Raw genomic sequence first — 19,006 nt, 5'->3', positions numbered from 1 at the left:
TCCAAACAAACACACATAAAGATGAACCAGAAGTGATTAGGCATTTGATAAAGGAGATTCTAGAGATGTAAAAAGCACTAGCTATTCATCATGCAATGGATGATCTTAACTTATTGGGAGGAACAGAGGATCAGTACTGGTATTTATTAGAAAATGATAAATTGTATAGAGACAATAATTATCCTATTTTCCCAACAGTTGTCAAGTGGGAAGGACTACCTAAGTTTCTACCATAGACGTTGGACGTAGGTGTCCCATATTGTTCTAGAAATCAAGCAAGTGGTCTTCTTGATGATAGCGATGAAATACGAGAAATGTGTGTCAACTGGGGCCAAGATTACGATGCCCTCGGTCCCGAAGGGTACGTACACAATGTTGACGAAGAAGTTGAAGACAGTGACAATGAAATAGTGCCAGACAGCGACGATAATGGCGAATGACAATTGTTTTTTTCTTAGGGTGTATGTTAAACAGTTGTACTGAAGTATTAGTGCTAAATATCAATAAGACTTAACACGAATGGAAACATAATTTTATTTTATACATTCTACATGATGAACATGTACACTCACTTATTGCAATAAATTATTTAAATAAAACACTACGGGTATCCTTGATAATTGGGCACATTGGATGAACTTCCACCAGGAGCTGAATAACCACTGCTACCCAAACCAGCTGAAGGACATTTATGATGGTCGCGCCCTGTTCGCGAGCATATGCCACATTTATGCGCATAAATGGTACCAGCAACTCCATTTGGTTCCGTATACGCATTCTCTTTTGCACTTGTCGCTGACGCAAATACTCCTTGTTACACACCATTTTAAATGGTTCCGGCGGTCAATAATGCTCAGCACCCACTGGCTGCAACTGTCCGTTATAGGTGTATAAGTATATAGCAAAACTATATTCTTTATCAACGTAGCTGGTTGCCGCGAAACCTATATGTTGAAAGCACTTCATGGCATACGAGCACGACATATGGTAGATGGACCATTTCTCACAAGAGCATAACCTTCTGGCTTCATTTACACTGTGTGTATTATTCCCCCGATTTTGATGGATAGCAGTGCGAACTTCAGAAATATTTTGCTCGTTGCAATACTGTAAATATGAATGCCAATGTGCTCGACTCCCGTATTGCTCAAATCTTTTTATTGGTATTGGCATAAATTCAACACCCCTTTCCATCAACACCCCTTTCCATCAATGACGATGCATATCTACCCCTTTTAACAAACCTCTTCGCCATCTGCTTGAATGACATCCGCACTATGGTAGTGACAGGCAATCCACATGCAGACTTCAATAACCCTGCCGCTCCCCTTTTTCTCACGAAATCAGGTTTCGACATTGACAACTCTTTTAAGGAAGGGTTTAAAAGAGAGAGTCACCACCTAACAGATTAAGGTGTGTTAGGGCACCTATTTGTAGATAACTCTATTTAACCAGTTTGCGTCACCAGAGATCGGGTAAGGGCAAGAAATTACCTCAAAGAGAAGGTGTTAGGCACTTTTCGAGGTCCACAACTATGGGTCCCGGTCGAACTCAATTATGAATTAGTCTAATAAAAAAGTGAGAGAATTATATAATAGGGATGGGGGTCCTAAATATTTTAGCCTAAAGAATCACTTCGTGCAACATAAATAATACTTCGTAACTCCCTCGAGTTGGGGTGTTACTCATATTATTCAGCGGGCAGAAACTACCATCTCCTACGACCCGATTACTATCTTTAAGTTGTTAACTAAAGCGCACTAGTTCAATTATAACTCGTACCCTATATGTGCACTACCCGTCCCTTACCTATGATCCTGGAGGCATCGGGACCTTTATTTTGGATAGTTGTATACTCAACTTAGGTTGCTCAAAATTGTAAAACTAGGCGATATACAAAACAAGTTGGACTTTTCATACAAGAGTATATAAAGGCTCACTTTAGCCTCCACACATTAGATATCAAATGCACGCAAACAGATTGGCGTATCGACAATTTTAACAGTTAAGGTTGTTAGGTCCTATAGACATGATTTTTATGTGATTCTGGATTTTAATTATACTGGCAGTTTATGAGAAACAATTTCTAGGTGACTATGAATTGCCTACTGATTATAATTAAAAGCGTTTGAACCTATAGGCATGTTATCTAGGTGACTTATTCAGCAGTTGACAGTGATAACAACAAAAATGCTCAAAATTATTTAGTTACTCATATAGGCATGTTTTCTAGTGGCATCTTTGCAAGACGCTATGCATAGTTCCAATTTTAGTATTTGACACAAGGGAAAGTTATCCCTATAGGCATGAATTATACTTTTTGATGATTGAAACTACTTAATAATTCTTGGAGATATGCATATTAGCTAGGCGAGAGTGACAATTAATTAAAACCTACAGACATGATTTCTGAAGAAATGGTGCAGAGTATGCTATAAGTTAAATTTGGTTATTGCATTTCCTACAGGCATGGTATCTAATCATGCAATGGCAACCCTAAGCATTTGGACATGTTTTCAGTAGAATATTTCTAGGCGTAAAGTAAAATCTATAGGCATGTTATCTAACAATAATAGGGAACACCCGTAGACATGTTATCTAGCATATAATAGCAGAAACACCATATAATAGCAGAAAGACCTATGGGTAGGTTATCTAACACAATAGCAGAATGAGCCAAGCAAACACCTATAGGCAGGATTTTTGCCAATTCTCATGCGAACGTTAAAACTAAACTCAGTTTTCCCAATTCACTGTTGCCCCAATCAATATTACAAATAATTATTATAGTCCATAATCGAATGAATGAATTACAAATATAGGAAGCATGCAGAAGGCCCAAATGCATCTGGATAGGCCAGGCCCTTCAATCCATAATATCTCCACAAGCCAGTATTCATAGTTACCAACAAATGACTAATTCATCTTTGTTTCAAAGACAAGCATACCAGGCCCAATCCTCTAGTGTATCAAAGTTTCCAAGGGCTTCACGAACCCCGAGCAGTTCTCGCACTAGAGTAGAAAGATCAGAACCAATTCAGAGAAAACTATGGACCGAATCTTGGTGTGTCAGAGTTCACGAGGGTCTCATAAGAACACTAAGCAGTTCTCACACTAGGAAGGTCAAGGGATAGTACTTAGATTACTCTGGCTTTCAGTCAGCAAAGAATTAGGATTCAGAAGAGTGCAGGACAGGATTCAAAGTACACTTAGGGATAGAACCCACAAAGAACAGAGATCAACACTTTGAATCTGAGCAGACTTAACAGGTTTGAAAATTAACAAAGTCATATACTGATAATGACCAACTCATGAGCATGCTTTCACAGAAGAAAGTACAGAATTCAGACTCGGATAAGTCATGGAAAGGTAATTCATTGATCAATAATGAGTCAAGAAGCACATTAGTTATTAGTAAGAACTAATAGGATGGTAAGCACTGAATCAGATAACATGTTAACATATTTAACAACAAACTAAGATGTATATGATGAACTAGTTTTTTAAAAAGGTATCAAAACATACTCTATATTACAAGACAGTCTTAAGTTACACATAATTAAGCAGATCTCATCATTTAGTCTACTAAGTTAAACATGTCTACAATACAGAAAGCAACTAATCAATTAGTAGTAACATATTGAACGAGTAACAAAGTAGAAAAGGGCTTCAACAACTTACTAGTTCAGATGATACAGAAAGAAGTTTGGCAATACATCAATGATTATCAACAGCAGCAAACAATAGAAGATTTCTGGCCTTGGCTTCCAGCCGGCCAAGATCAAAGCAGAATGATAACAATATATAGTTTTAGTAGTGAAAAATACTCGAGTTCTTCTTTTCTCTAAAGGGGAATAGGGGAGGGGTTTAAATAGCACTGGACTAGGCACACAAATCTAGCAATAATCAATCTAGAAATATTTAACAGTCAATTAAGGGAAGAAAACTTAGAATTTTATTTAAGGTAAGCCAGAAGTAACAAGTGCATAGACACGTAAAACATATAGTCAGAAATTTTAAGATAGTAATTAGGGACTCTAACAGATTTGGGAAATCAAAGACTCCTAAGTTTAGGGTAAGTAAAATTGGTCAGCAATTAATGGCAAGATCCATAAAAACATATAGACAGAATCACTGAAGGAGAAATGAAAGAAAGAATCAAAAATCCTAATTTTTAGGGTAAGTAAAATTGACGGAAATAATCAAAGGCAAAGTTATTATAAAGATGCGTAGCAACATTAAAGATAGAACCAGATTTGGTTCGATTTTTTAAGAATCGAAAACTGTAATTTTTAGGGGGAAAATAGTCAAAAATATCTATGAAAATCATAATGGAGATGCACATAGATAGATATACGAAAACATTAAAGAGAAATATTTAATAAAAAATAGAAAAGCTATAACAGATCATGAAAGATCTGAACCCCAGCTTTAGGGTAAATAAAGAATCGAGAAAACCTCAGAGATTCATACCATAAAGAGGCGGAGAATGAACATAGATGGAAAGAAGTGAAGGTTCGAACCAGATTTTGTTCAAAGCAAGAGAGATCCACTTGCCATGTTAGTCAAGTGATTATATAATACTATAATCGGTTAACCAGTAATAGGAGATGACCAATAAGTTAAGGAAATCGTCTATGGATTCCATCTCTGAGTTGGAATCGAAGGGAAAAACGGGATTTTGGCGCTAGGGTTTCAGAGACGAAGAGAGTGTTTTGGAGTTTAAGGACGGCTGATAGTAGACAATTGGGGGGATTAGAGTTAAGAGTGGTTAACTACAAGGGAAGGGTGAACGGGGTCGTTGATCTTGAAAGATCAACGAACAAGATTAAAAAAGGGGTTTGGGACGGGTATAGAAACGGGTACCGGTTGGTTATTAGATTAGGGGTCATTTGGTTTGGGCTGGGATGGGCTGGTGTATTTCAAGTAATTAGGCTAGGAGTTGGTCCGATTTAAATAAAAAATAGGCCAGATTTTAAATACCCAATTTTAACAAATAAATAATTTATAAATATGATAAATAAATACCAAAAATATCCTATGTGCACTAAAATGATTTAAAATAATTATTTAACATTTTAAAAATATAAAAGAGCATTTTCTGCATAAGTAATGCAATTATACACTAATATGGGCTATTATTGCAAAGATGCGCAATCTAGCCAAAAAATGCAAATGTAATTATGAAAATGCACTAATACTATTTAAACACTATGTTGGTATAAATAGTGAATTTAGATTATTAAATCATCATAAAAATAATTTGAAATATAATTATTGGATAAAAATGCAAAAAATAAGTTGATTTAAAGCCCTTAAAATTATAGAAAAATTATGAAAATACGTGTGCATGCTTGTAAATCCAATGATAATGTGCACTATTTGAACGTATATATGTATATTTAAAATATATGAAGGAAAAATTGGGTATCAATAACTGCCCGTCTTTACCCGGGAATGATGAAAGAGTTGTCAAGTAAATAAATGATGACCGATTTTGACCGAATGGGGTATTTTTGGAAAAGATATAGGCCGAACCCTGGTCTCTGAGCTGCCTACATATCCTTGATTTTACAGGAATCAGGCCATGTGTAGTTCTGGATCCACATCGATGGAATTGTTATAGGAACGGTCATGTGTTTCTGCAAAGTTCTTTTGAGTAGGATAGTATCGGATGAATTTACGTGAAGTCACAAATGTGAATTTGAGATGTCTTGGTTGTATCACAGGGCAAATATCTGAATGGTCATAGGCTAAAGCGAGTAATTGATGGGAGTCAGCTATGTTTAAAATAATGGCAGGGTGTAAATGGTTTGAGCGGAACTTGGAGCGAAGGTTGCTCCTGTTCGAAGAAAGGTTACCTCCTGAATTACCTACAAAATTTAAACACAATGCATGCAAATATACATGGGTAAAAACATAACGTAAATTCCCCTTGGACCATGAAGATTGCCTTCGAACAGTGAGGATGATGTCCTTAGACCATGACGTCCTAGGCCATGACTCGTGAGATAAGGGATTCGCAGGCTATGAAATGATATTCTCGGGACATGAGAATGGTGTCTATGAACCATGACGCCTTTTGTCACGAACCAGTTCGCCCTCCATGAACTGTCGTGGCGGCACCTAGTCTCTACGACTAGGTAAGCCTAACAAATGTGGAACATAAACGAATCTTGCGGAAGAAATAATCAAAAACCAAAATAACTGAATGGAAACAATAGTTATAATGCCGCTCGGCATATACAATACAACATTCTCAAATCCAAGTACACTATCTCAAAACCCGAAAACCCACGAAACCACAAGCCTTTGGAATATCTAACAGTCTAACTCCAGAATATCTAACAAGAAAGAAAAATACAAAAGGGCAATGTTTAATAGCTAGAATAGAAAGGGACTTCTCGGTCTGTGGACGCGGCAGATGTACCTCAAAGTCTCTAGACCAGTCGCCTCCCTCAAGGATGGTAGGCCTGAGTAGCGGTACCTGGATCTGCATATGAAAAACATGCGCAGAAGGGGCATGAGTACACCACAGCGGTACCTCGGTTGGGTAGTGACGAGGAAGGTTAGGGCCCTACTAAGGTTAAATAAAATATAAATATGACAGGATAAGATAAGCAGTAAAATTGAGAATCTACAGTAAGAATCTAATTAGGATAATAAGAGTACAATAACGGAAACCGAGATAAAGGCAAACCACAAGGAAGCACCACTCATAACAAGGATGATAATCGGGGATCTCTTGGTATCCCGAGGATCTCTTGGTATCCTCAGTACACAAGGGATCTCTTGGTATCCCGAGCATATCTTGGTATCCTCAATATATGTTGGGGATCTCTTGGTATCCTCAATATACGTGCCAGGGATCTCCTGGTATCCCCCACCTCAGTCCAGATCATAAATACGTAAAGGGGATCTCCCGGGATGCCGTCCCGTAGTCCCAAATTAAAAACACACAGCAGCAATGCAAGAATACTCAATAATTGCTAAATTTTGTACTAAGTAAACAGTTAATTCTAGTCTAACATGCTTCACGAAATACAATTGAGGCAGTTTAAGCAAATAGGCAATTAAGTCAACTAAACATGCTTTTCTTACTAACAACACACTAAATTCGCAAGTAGAATAAAATAGGAAAAAAGAGCTCAATTGAAATACTTAAAAAATCAAATTTTCAACAATTAGCTCAAGTACGCACTCATCACCTCACGTACAAGGCATTTCAATTATCAAATCTATCATATCCTAAGGGGAAGGTCCCACGCACAAGGTTAAACAAGCCACTTACCTCGAACCGGCTCAAATCAACCAGACACCACGTCTTTGCCACGTGTACTCGACTCCAAATGGCTCAAATCTATTCAATTCAATTGCATAATGTAAATAACACTTCAAGTAACTGATTCTATAATTAAAGTCTAAGGTAATACGCGAAAATATGTAAAATGACCAAAACGCCCCTTGAACTTACATCCCAGAATTAGGTGAAATTTATATTTTTAGAAACCTTGTACTCTAATGAGTCTATACATAACAAGAACACCGTAATCAGAGTCCAAATGGCCCCTCAAACCCTCATTTAAAGGTCTTTTAAACTCAAGCACTAATTACTCATTTTTCTCAAATTTTTCACCACTAATTAGGTCCTTAATCACGTGAAAACGAGTTATGGAGTCAACAATGTTTCCTCCAAGTGATTCCCCTTGAATCCCTCTTCAACCCTCTTCAAAAAGCTTCAAAATCACCTAACAATGGAGGAACCTAGGCTAAAATTCGCGAAATAAACCTTTTAAAACATTCGGCCCAGGCATTTCATTCCTTCTTCGCGAACGCGGTCAAGGCCTTGTGTTTGCGAAGCACAATAATGACATTGACCAAAAGTCCTCTTACGTGAACACGACAAGGGCCTCACGAACGCGATGATTTACCTAGACAAGCCTTCGCGAATGCGTTCTTCTCATCGCGAACGCGATGAGTAAATTCTACTGGGCCAATTTTCCTCCTACGCGAACGCAAAGCCCAATCGCGAACGCGGAGCCTCCCTCGCGAACGCGAAGGCTAAAATTCCACTAACTCTTCGTGAACACGAGGGTCCACTAGAGAACGCGAAGAGTAAATATCTGCAACAGCTGAACCTGCAATTCTGCAACTTCTTAACAACTAAAAATGATCCGTTGAGCATCCGAAACACACCTGAGGCTCCCTGGACCTCAACCAAAGGCATAAAAATATCCTAAAATCTTATTCAAACTTGTACCAATCTTCAAAACACCTCAAACGACATCAAATCAACCAAAACACATCAGATTGAAGCTTAAGTTTTCCAAAATCTTCCGAATTAGGCTTTTGATCAAAAACCCAACCAAACCACCTCTGAATGACCTGAAATTTTGCACACATATCCCAAATGACATAACGGAACTACTGCAACTCTCAAAATTCCATTCCGACCCTCGGATCAAAATCTCACTATCGAATCGGAAACTTCAAAAATTTAACTTTCGGCATTTCAAGCCTAAATTAGCTACGGACCTCCAAAACACAATCTGAACATGCTCCTAACCCAGAAATCACCCAATGGAGCTAACGGAACCATCAGATTTCCATTCTGAGGTCGTCTTCACACTGTTCCGACTACAGTCAACTTTCCAACACTTAAGCTCTTATTTAGGGACTAAGTGTCCCAAAACTCTCCGAAACTTAAAACCGAACATCCCGGCAAATCAAAATAGCAGAAATAGACTCGGGGAAAGCAGTTAATAGGGGATAGGGGCATTAATTCTTAAGACGACCGGTTGGGTCGTCACATTTTCCTACACTTAAACATTTGTTCGTCCTCGAACGAGCATAGCGACATACCTGAAGTAGTGAAAAGATGAGGGTAACGGCTGCACATATCCTGCTCGGTCTCCCAGGTCATCTTCTCGACTGGCTGGCCCCGCCACTAAACCTTTACTGCAGCAATGTTCTTTGACCTCAGCTTCCTAACCTGCCTGTCCAATATTGCCACTGGCTCCTCAACATAGGATAGATCCTTGTCCAACTGGACGGAACTAAAATCCAACACGTGCGACGGATCACCGTGATACCTCCAGAGCATCGAAACATGAAATATCGGATGAACTCCTGCCAAGCTGGGAGGTAAGGCAAGCTCATAAGCAACCTCCCCAACACACCTCGATATCTCAAAAGGGCCAATAAACCTCGAACTCAACTTCCCTTTCTTCCCAAATCTCACAATGCTCTTCATAGGTGAAACCCGAAGCAGAACCCGCTCTCCAACCATATAGGAAACATCACGAACCTTCCGGTCCGCGTAACTCTTCTGTCTGGACTGGGCTATACGGAGTCTATCCTGAATCACCTTAACCTTCTCCAAAGCATCCTAAACTAAGTCCGTGCCCAATAATCTGGCCTCATCTGGCTCAAACCAGCCCACCGGGGATCTACACTGTCTCCCATATAAAGCCTCATACGGTGCCATCTAAATGCTGGACTGATAGCTATTGTTGCAAGCAAACTCTGCCAATGGCAAGAACTGATCCCAAAACCCTCCAAACTCAATCACGCATGCATGAAACATATCCTCAAGAATTTTAATAGTGCACTCGAACTGTCCGTCTGTCTGAGGGTGGAATGTTGTACTCAACTCCACCCAAGTACCCAACTCATGCTGAACGACCCTCCAGAATCGTGATGTGAACTGAGTACCTCTATCTGAAATGATGGACACTGGAATACCATGCAGCGAACAATCTCCCGAATATAAATCTCCGGCAACCGCTTCTAAGAAAAGGTAGTACACATAGGAATGAAATGAGTTGACTTGGTCAACCGATCCACAATCACCCAAATAGCATCAAACTTCTTCAAAGTCCGTGGGAGTCTAACTACAATGTCCATGGTGATCTTCTCCCACTTCCACTCCGGAATCTCTATCTGCTGAAGCAACCTACCCGGTCTCTGGTGCTCATACTTTGCCTACTGAAAGTTAAGGCACCGAGCTACAAATCTAACTATATCCTTCTTCATCTGCCTCCACCAATAGTGCTGCCTCATACCCTGATACATCTTCGCGGCACACGGATGGATGGAATACCGCAAACTATGGGCCTCCTCTAGAATCAACTCCCAAAGCCCATCAACATTGGGTACACAAATCCGACCTTGCATCCTTAATACCCCATCCTTACCAATAGTCACATCTCTGGCATCACCGTGCTGGACCTTGTCCTTGAGGACAAGCAAATGAGGGTCATCATACTGCCGCTCCCTGATATGATCAAATAAGGAAAACCAAGAAACCACGCAAGCTAGAACTAAACTGGGCTCCGAAAGGTCCAATCTCACAAACTGGCTGGCTAAGGCCTAAACATCCATCGCCATAGGCCTCTCTGATGCTAGTAAATAAGCCAAACTCCCCAAACTCTCTGCCCGACGACTCAAGGCATCAGCCACTACATTGGCCTTGCCCGGGTGATACAAAATAGAGATGTCATAATCCTTCAGCAACTCTAACCACCTCCTCTGGCGCAAATTTAGATCCTTTTGCTTGAACAAGTGCTGCAAGCTCCGATGGTCAGTATAAATCTCACAGGGAACCCCGTATAAGTAATGACGCCAAATCATCAGGGCGTGAACAATGGACGCTAACTAAAGGTCATGAACAAGGTAGTTCTTCTCATGAATTTTCAACTGTCTGGACACGTAGGCAATCACCCTACCGTCCTGCATCAATGCCGCTCCGAGGCCAATCCTCAAGGAATCACAATAGACCGTATAAGACCCCGAACCTGTAGGCAATATCAAAACTAGGGCTGTGGTCAAAGCTGTCTTGAGCTTCTGGAAGCTCGCCTCACACTTTTTGGTCTACTGAAATGGAGCACCCTTCTAGGTCAACCTGGTTATAGGGGTTGCAATCGATGAAAACCCCTCCATAAAACAATGGTAGTAGCTCGCCAAACCAAGGAAACTGCGGATCTCTGTAGTTGAGGATGGTATGGGCCAACTTCGAACGGCCTCTATCTTCTTCGGATCCACCTGAATACCCTCACTCGATACCACGTGGCCTAGGAATGCCACTGAATCCAACCAAAACTCACATTTTGATAACTTAGCATATAACTTCTTCTCTCTCAAAGTCTGAAGCAAAGTCTTCAGGTGCTGCTCATGATCTTCCCAACTCCGAGAATACATAAGAATATCATCAATAAAGACAATGACGAACGAGTCAAGATATGGCCGAAACACACTGTGCATCAAATGCATAAAGGCTGCTGGGGCATTGGTCAGCCCAAATGACATGACAAGGAACTCGTAATGACCATACTGAGTCCGGAAGCAGTCTTCGCGATATCTGGCTCCTGAATCTTCAACTGATGGTAACCTGAGCGCAAATCAATCTTAGAAAACACTCGTGCACCCTGAAGCTGGTCACACAGATCATCAATATAAGGCAAAGGATAACGGTTCTTCACTGTAGCCTAGTTCAACTGGCGATAATCAATACACATACGCATAGAACCATCCTTTTTCTTTAGAAACAAGATCGGAGCACCCCAAGGTGATACACTGGGCCGAATAAAACCCTTATCAAGCAATTCCTATAACTGATCCTTCAACTCAAGAGGAGCCATACGATACGGGGGAATAGAAATGGGTTGAGTGCCCGGCAACAGATCAATGCCAAAATCAATATCCCTATCAGGCGACATGCCTAGAAGGTCGGCTGGAAATACATCGGGAAAATCCTGTACTACTGGAACTGAATCAACTGAAGGGGTATCAATACTGACATCTCTCACTTAAGCTAAATAAGCATCACACCCCTTCTCAACCATACGCTGAGCTTTAAGAAAAGAAATAAATCTACTGGGAGTATGATCTAAAGTACCCATCCACTCAACACGCGGTATACCTGGCATAGCCAGCATCACGATTTTGGCGTGACAATCAAAAATAGCATAATGGGGCGACAACTAGTCCATGCCCAAGATAATATCAAAATCAACCATGCTGAGCAATAATAAATCGGCTCTGGTCTTAAAACCACTAAGAGCAACCAAACATGCCCGATAAACGCGGTCCACAATAAGAGAATCTCCCACAGGAGTAGAAACATAAACAGGAGAACTCAAAGAATCCCGAGATACACCCAAATGCGGAGCAAAATAAGAAGACACATAAGAGTAAGTAGAGCCTAGATCGAATAGGACTGATGCATCTCTGTGGATAACCAATATAATACCTATGATGACGGAATCAAAGGAAACAGCCTCAGTACAGGCAGGAAGGGCATAGTATCTGGCCTGGCCTCCCCCTCTAGGGCGACCTCTACCTCCCCAACCTCCACCTCTAGCTGGCTTAGTAGGTGGGGTAGCAACTGGAGCTGTAATCATAACATGTGAACTCTGTGGGGCACGCTGTGGCTGAGAAGTCTATGGAGGTGCACTCCTCCCAAGTCTAGGGCAATCCTTCACCATGTGGCGTGTGTCACCACACTCAAAACAAGCTCTGGGAGGACGTGGTAGCTGTGATTGGCTCGGGTCAGGTCTGCTGGACTGACCTTTGAAAGCACCCCGCGCAGGAGGTGCGCTAGAAACCGGAGGTGCATAATAAGGCTCCTGAGGCCTAGGAAGAGATGGAATACTACTGGCTGCTGGAAGAGCAGAATGAATAGGGCAACTCATATAACCCCTACCATGACGATCTGCAGCTGGGGTACAGGCACTAGAATAATGTCCCGACTCTCGAGACCTCTTGGCCTCCTTCTCCTCTCTCTCCCTAACATGCATACCCTCAATCCTCCTAGAAATGCTCACCACCTGCTGAAAAGAAATATCCATCTCCAACTCACGAGCCATGCTAGATCAGATGTTGGGAATAAGGCCCTCAATAAACCGGTGAACCCTCTCGCGGATAGTAGAAACCAAGGCTGGTGCGTGCCTAGCCAAACTAGTGTAACGGACAGCATACTCTAAAACAGTCATAGCACCCTGGCGCAAATGCACAAACTCTGCACGCCATGCATCCCTGAGGCTCTGAGGAACATACTCCCTCAGGAACAGATCTGAAAACTGAGCCCATGTTAGTGAAGCAACCTCATCTGGACTATCTAACTAATAGGTGCGCCACCACTCATAGGCGGCTCCTCGAAGCTAGAAAGTAGTGAAAGAAACCCTGCTAGATCTTGAGATACCCATGGTATGGAGAATGTGGTATCACTCATCAAGAAATCCCAGAGCATCCTCTGATGCTAGACCACTGAATATAGGAGGCTTGTACTTCTTGAACCTCTCAAGCCTTAACTGCTCATCCTCGGAAGGCGCTGCCCTACCTCGGGCTAAACTGGCACTGCAGGAGGTACAGGGATAATCTCAGGGACCTACTCAATATGCACTCGCTGCTCAGAAGTGCTGGCGAGAATAGTCTATGCTCCTCCCCCGGCCTGAAATGTAGCTGCAGCAAGGGGAAGCAACCCCACCTGAGCTAAAGTAGTGTACATGCTCATGAACTGTGCCAAAGTCTCCTAAAGAGCTGGAGTAGTAGTAGTAGTAGGCGTGTCAGGTGCCTGAACTCCGGCTGGAACTGCTGGTGGTACCTCAGCGGTAGCTCGCGCAGGTGACTGCACCACGTGCGCGTCCTCGACCTCTTCCCCGGCCCAGACCTCTGACGGTTGCAGTAGGGGGCACAAGTGCCTGATCATCTCGTGTAGCACTTGTCCTCACCATCTGTGAGAGAATAGAAGACATAAGTTTAGAATTGTAATGTCAAAATATCGCACGACAAGGAAATCAAATAAAGTGGAATTTTCCTAACAGTTACATAGCCTCTCGTAGATAAGTACAGACGTCTCCGTACCGATCAGCGAGACTCTAATAAACCGGCTTGTGATCCATGTCTCCTATGAACCTATAGCTTTGATACCAACTTGTGACGACCCCAGTTCGCCCTCCGTGAACTGTCGTGACGGTACCTAGTCTCTACAACTAGGTAAGCCTAACAAATGTGGAACATAAACGAAACTTGCAGAAGAAATAATCAAAAACCAAAATAACTGAATGGAAACAATAGTTATAATGTCGCTCGGCATATACAACACAACATTCTCAAAACCAAGTACACTATCCCAAAACCCGAAAACCCACGGATCCACAACCCTTTGGAATATCTAACAATCTAACTCCAGAATATCTAACAAGAAAGAAAAATACATAAGGGCAATATTTAACAGCTAGAATAGAAAGGGACTTCTTGATCTGCGGATGCGACAGATGTACCTCGAAGTCTCTAGAGCAGTCGCCTCCCTTAAGGATGGTAGGCCTGAGTAGCGGTACCTGGATCTGTACATGAAAAACATGCGCAGAAGGGGCATGAGTACACCACAGTGGTACTCAGTAAGTGTCAAGCCTAACCTCGGTTGGGTAGTGACGAGGAAGGTCAAGGCCTAAATGAGGTTAAATAAAATATAAAGATAACAGGATAAGATAAGCAGTACAATTGAGAATCTACAGTAAGAATCTACATAGGATAATAAGAGTACGATAACGGAAACAGAGATGAAGGAAAACCACAAGGAAGTACCACTCATAACAAGGATGATAACCGGGGATCTCTTGGTATCCCGAGGATCTCTTGGTATCCTCTATGTACACAAGGGATCTCTTGGTATCCTGAGAATCTCTTGGTATTCTCAATATATCTGTCAGGGATCTTTTGATATCCCGAGGATCACTTGGTATCCTCAATATATGTTGCGAATCTCTTGGTATCCCGAGGATCTCTTGGTATCCTCAATATACCTGCCAGGGATCTCTTGGTATCCCGCACCTTAGTCCGGATCATAAATACGTATAGGAGATCTCCCGGGATGCCGTCTCGTAGACCCAAATTAAAAACACACAGCAGCAATGCTACTTAATAATTGCTAAATTTCGTACTAAGTAAATAGTTAATTCTAGTCTAACATGTTTCACGAAATACAATTGAGGCAATTTAAGCAAATAGGCAAATAAGTCAACTAAACATGTTTTTCTAACTAACAACAGGCTAAATTCGCAAGTATAAAAAAATAGGAAAAAAGGAACTCAATTGAAATACTTAAAGAAAAATCAGATTTTCAACAATTAGCTCAAGTACGCACTCGTCACCTCACGTACAAGGAATTTCAATTATCAAATATATCATATCTAAGGGGAAGGTCCCCCGCACAAGGTTAGACAAGCCACTTACCTCGAACCGGCTCAAAATCAACCCGACACCACGTCTTTGCCACGTGTACTCGACTCCAAATGGCCCAACTCTATTCAATTCAATTGCATAATGTAAATAACACTTCAAGTAACTGATTCTACAATTAAAGTCTAAGCTAATACGCGAAAATATGTAAAATAACCAAAACGCCCCTCGAGCCCACATCCCAGAATCAGGTGAAATTTATATTTTCAGAAACCTTGTACTCTCACGAGTCTATACAAAACAAGAACACTAAAATCAGAGTCCAAATGGCCCCTCAAATCTTCATTTAAAGGTCTCTTAAACTCAAGCACTAATTACTCATTTTTCCCAAATTTTTCACCACTAATTAGGTCCTTAATCACGTAAAAATGAGTTATGGAGTCAAAAATGTTACCTCCAACTGATTTTCCTTGAATCCCTCTTCAACTCTCTTTAAAAAGCTTCAAAATTGCCTAACAATGGAGGAACCTAGGCTAAAATTCGCGAAATAAACCTTTTAAAACATTCGGCTCAAGCATTTAATTCCTTCTTCACGAACGCGGTCAAGGCCTCGTGTTTGCGAATCAAAAAAATGACGTTGACCAAACGTCCTCTTATGCGAACGCGACAAGGCCCTCGTGAATGCGATGATTTACCCAGATAAGCCTTCGCGAATGCGTTCCTCTTATCGCGAACGCGATGAGTAAATTCTACTGGGCCAATTTTCCTCCTATGCGAACGCGAAGCCCAATCGTGAACACAGTTAACAAGTATCTAGCCCTTCACGAATGCGGAGCCTCCCTCGCTAATGCGAAGGCTAAAATTCCACTAACCTCCACTGACTCTTCGCGAACGCGAAGAGTAAATATCTGCAATAGCTGAACCTCAATTCTGCAACTTTTTAACAACTAAAAATGATCCGTTGAGCATCCGAAACACACTTGAGGGCCCCAGGACCTCAACCAAAGGCATCAACATATCCTAAAACCTTATTCAAACTTGTACAATCTATAAAACACCTCAAACGACATCAAATCAACCATAACACATCGGATTCATGCCTAAGTTTTTCAAAATCTTCCGAATTACGCTTTTGATCAAAAACCCAACCAAACCACCTCCAAATGACCTAAAATTTTGCACACACATCCCAAATAACATAACGGAACTACTGCAACTCTCAGAATTCCATTTTAACCCTCAGATCAAAATCTCACTATCGAATAGGAAACTTCAAAAATTCAACTTTCGGCATTTCAAGCCTAAATTAGCTACGACCTCCAAAACACAATCCAAACATGCTCCTAACCCCGAAATTTCCCAACAGAGCTAACGGAACCATCAAAATTCCATTTCGAGGCCGTCTTTACATTGTTCCAACTACGGTCAATTTTCCAACACTTAAGCTCTCATTAAGGGACTAAGTGTCCCAAAGCTCTCCGAAACTTAAAATTGAACATCTCGGCAAATCAAAATAGGAGAAATAGACTCGGGGAAAGTAGTTAATAGGGGATCGGGGCATTAATTCATAAGAAGACTGGCCGTGTCATCACACCTTTGAATAATGATGTGCGATATTAAGAGATCATCAGGCCAAGACATTATGTCTTCAGGCTATGAGGATGATGCCTTCGGACTATGGTGCCTTTGGATAGAGACATGATGATGGATCATATGAGTAAAACAAGACAGAACATGGTTTTGCATAGGATCGGGACAGATCTTAGCCCCGAAAAAGGCAAAATAGTGCTAGGTTTCAGATTGTGTAACATTCAACATTAGAAAAGGAAAGGTAGAGCTTAGCCTTATGCAGTTGGAGAGGCAAGGCTTAGCCTCATGCAAGGAGATGAGACAATGCTTAGTCTCATGCAGTGGAAGGCAGTTCTTAGCCTTATACAAATAGGGAGGAAGGGCTTAACCTCATGCAAGAAAGGTAGACAATGCTTACTCTCATGCAAGAAAGGGAGACAGTGCTTAGTCTCATGCAAGAAAGTGAGACAATTCTTAGTCTCATGCAAGGAAAGGCAGTGCTTAGCCTTATGCAAATAGGGAGGCAAGGCTTAGACTCATGCAAGAAAGGGAGGCAATACTTAGGCTCATATAAGAAAGGGAGACAATGTTTAGTCTCATGCAAGAAAGGGAGATAATGCTTAGTCTCATGCAAGGAAAGACGGTGCTTAGCCTTTTGCAAATGGGGAGGCAAGGCTTAGCCTCATGCAAGAGGAGGAGACAATGCTTAGTCTCATGCAAGGAAAGGCAATGTTTAGCCTTATGCAAATAGGGAGGCCAGGCTTAGCCTCATGCAAGAGGAGGAGACAGGGCTTAGTCTCATGGAATGGATGGCAATGCTTAGTTTTATGCAATTTGGGGAGGCAATGCTTAGCCTCATGCAAGATTTGAGACAGTGCTTAGTCTCATGCAAGTGGAAGGCAATGCTTAGCCTTATGCAAATGGGGAGGCAGGGCTTATCCCCATGCAAGGTTAGGAGACAATGCTTAGTCTCATGCAAGGAAAGGCAGTGCTTAGCCTTATGCAATCTAGGGAGGCAATGCTTAGCCACATGCAAGATTTGAGATAATGCTTAGTCTCATACAGCAGACAAATAGCAAGTAGGAGCAGAATCTTTCTTAGCTGGAGATATATTTGTGTTTGGCATTCTTGCCGTTATGAATATACTGATTTCGGTCATGTTCATTGTGCCTGCATCAAAAGAAAAATCATGATTTCTGCGGGGAAGGTTGGTTCATGTCTTCGCCTGTTTGCTTTGCCTTGCTCTGGGGGATCCTATTTGAGTTACCCTGGGTAACATCTGGCTGCTATAGAAATAATGTTTTCGAAAACATATGTGTGCATTTTATGAAATAGAGTTATTTAGAAAAACATAGTGGTATGTAATATCAAGTAAATTAGACGAACTAATGACTGTATTTAGAGACATTGCGGCTTCTTTGCATTAGAATTTTAAGGGTCCTCCTCAAAATTCTACCCCAATTTAGTAGGTGATTCACCGGCCGTTTTGCATGTGACAAAGTTTGTTGGACTTGCTCCGGAATTTTGAGGGTCCTGCTCAAAATTCTGCCCCAGTTTCCGGTTGTATGGAAAATGAAAATTTTATTGAGATGTGACCGAACCCACAGGGCTGCCTATGTATTCCCTCTTAAACGGGAATTAGTTCAAGCATAGATTAGTTACATCAGATGAAGAAATGCAAACAATTTAAATATAGTATCTCTTCACTGCGTCTGAATTGATAGGCTTTGGTCAAACTTCTCCGTCCATTTCTACAAGTATGAGTGCTCCTCCTGTTAGTACCCTGTGAACCATGTAGGGCCCTTACCAGTTGGGCAAAAACTTTCCTTTGGATTCATCTTGATGTGGGAAGATTTGTTTCAACACCAGCTGCCCCGGTGCAAATTGTCTAGGTTTGACCCTTTTGTTGAAAGCTCTAGACATTCTATCCTGACAAAGTTGGCATGACTTACTGCATTTATTCTTTTTTGTCAATGAGAGCCAATTGTTCATAGCGACTCCTTATCCATTCTACATCACTGAGTTCTGCTTCTTGTATAATTCTCAAAGAAGGAATTTCGACCTCGGCGGGAATGATAGCTTTAGTACCGTAAACCAGAGTGTAGGGAGTTGCTCCAATTGATGTGCGAACTGTGGTACGATACCCCAATAAGGCAAATTGTAACTTCTCATGCCATTGCTTGTGGTTGTCTACCATTTTCCTCAGAATTTTCTTGATATTTTTGTTGGTGGCTTCCATAGCTCCATTCATTTGAGG

Source organism: Nicotiana tabacum, chromosome 16 (assembly GCF_000715075.1).
Source record: "Nicotiana tabacum cultivar K326 chromosome 16, ASM71507v2, whole genome shotgun sequence".
Lineage (NCBI taxonomy): Eukaryota > Viridiplantae > Streptophyta > Magnoliopsida > Solanales > Solanaceae > Nicotiana > Nicotiana tabacum.
Note: the sequence above shows the minus strand (reverse complement) of the source record.